This window comes from Frankliniella occidentalis, unplaced genomic scaffold (assembly GCF_000697945.3).
Source record: "Frankliniella occidentalis isolate FOCC.00 unplaced genomic scaffold, Focc_3.1 Scaffold520, whole genome shotgun sequence".
In the NCBI taxonomy this organism is placed as follows: Eukaryota; Metazoa; Arthropoda; class Insecta; order Thysanoptera; family Thripidae; genus Frankliniella; species Frankliniella occidentalis.
The window spans coordinates 108,931-111,152 of NW_026267637.1; positions in this window are offsets into that span (position 1 = coordinate 108,931).

Below are 2,222 nucleotides of genomic sequence, written 5' to 3' on the forward strand. Positions count from 1 at the left end.
GTATGGAATTGGAAGGAGTTGCGAGAGGTGTATGTGTGGATCGAAAAACGATTTGTATATGGATGTATATGATTAGTAGTGGGTAATGAGAAGTTTTGTGAAAGTGGATGTAGTAGTGAATGGTGTGGTATACAGACGGGATGAATATGTGGTCGTATGACAGTTATAGTAATTGTGTTTTTTGGGGGGGGTTATTAGATCATTTTAAATTTGTAACATTTTTGGGACTTTTTTTGGAATTTTTGACTTTTAGGAAAAATTTTCGCCGTTTTTCGTTTTCGCATTTTTTTGCGTTTTTTTCGACTTTTTTAACTTGATATAAACTTGTGCTTAAAGTGACTTTACGTGCTCACGTGCGCAATTCTTGATCATACATATGCGATAGCCTTTTAGGCGTTTTCAAGTCTATGGCACAAGTAGAGATCTCTGGGTGAAAATTTCGCCCCTTTTGCTCCATCTTGAACTGTTTGAGAGCTAGGAAGCATTTCTTGACGAAAATAAGATGAAAATAATCAAATGGCCTATAAAATCATTAAATAGGCTTCCCATGGAAAGATTGTAAGGGAAGTAATAGTTACACCATACATTTGGTGTCAGCGCCGCAGGCCGAGCTTTATGTGCACCAGGCGCGTCGCAGCGTAACAGTGTTTCGTGAGGTATCGCGAAGCCTGTTACGCGAGACGTGGTCTGGCATCCATATAGCTAGTTTTATCAACTTCATCTTTTTCGAAGCCTAGCTCTTGAAGGTTGTTGACTGAGCGATTAGCGAAGCCCATTACTACACTGACCGGAAAAGTTTCATTCTGTTTGTTCAAGAAATGACCCATAGCGCCAAAACGGTACAAGATAGAGCAAAACGGACGAAATTTCCGCCCGGAGGGTTCTACTTTCACGCGTTACCTATAAGGCTGGCCTGAAACAGGCTTCGCGGTATCTCACGAAACACTGTTACTGCGACGCGCCTGGCATACATCCACCTTGGCCAACGGCGCTGACACCCTAATCGGGTAGTGGCGAAATGTACACAAAAATACGGGCCTCTACGGCCCGTCACCTCGACCAAGCGTCCCATATTCTCTGTAGTCCTTCTACCATTCTTGCGCTTTGTGTTGCAGAGCGAGGAGGTAACCTGACACGCCCGAATAACATACACAGGGTTGCCCATCGGCGTCGTTATTCCGAGTAGGGAGGCAGACCCGCCATAGCACGTTCTACAGGTTGAGTGCGGGGTCACGGGGGTGATCCGCGACTTAACACACCGCGCCCGCGGGCTACCCTGAACAAATAACATAGACCTAGGGTAAGATGCCCTATGATGGCCACCTTAAGAATGGGCCTGCCCAATGATGGCCACCCCTTTTTCTCGAAATGTAGACAACGATGTGAAGTAGTTTGGCTTATCATGCCCAAGTAGGGACCTTACTAGAACACAACTGCAAGGCCAAGATTGTAAAGTGACTAGATTGGCTGGAAATCGAGAAAAGTGGCCATCAATGGACAGTGGCCACATTAGGGCACCTTACCCTATGGGGCACCCACTACGTCGTACTCGCCACATGAAAATGCGCCATTACGGACTGCAGCATTTTAAAGTCAGTTTTGCTGCTTTCTAAACAAGCATAACGACTTCTTCATGTTGGCTAACCTCCTATTACTCTCTCTGCCCTTGATACGTGTGATGTGACGCACTGCTTCGTGGCATAAACTGATGATGCAGTAAGGAATGGGGTGATCGCTGGCTTTAAAGCACTTCCCCAATAGCCCGTGGTACTTAATGCTAAGACAATTTCTCAAGCAGATATTAATAGCGTGACCCATGCAGTCCGAGCGAAAAACGGCCTTCAGAGGTGACACCACATTGCCTCCGTAATTAGAAAGTTATTGGCTGAGCAATAGGGTGTTCCAGGCTATCTTTACCGGAAGTGAAAAAGAAGAAACTCACTACTTTATCTGTATCCGGTGTTCCCGTCAGTATGAAAAATTGAGGTGAAGTTGTGCTCCGCAACACGGAGGTTGACGGAGGTGTTATTCGCAGTCAGTTTTCCGTCAGTACAAACAAACAGTCTTGTCTGCTCTCGTAGTCACTCTACAAATGATTACAAAAGAAACTAACAATAACAATGAACAGGCCGGTAAGTGTGTGCGTCAAAAGATAATATCGTCCAGCTTTGATCGCGAATATTACGCGAGAGGGAAGAACCGTGTACATGAGCCTCCAGACA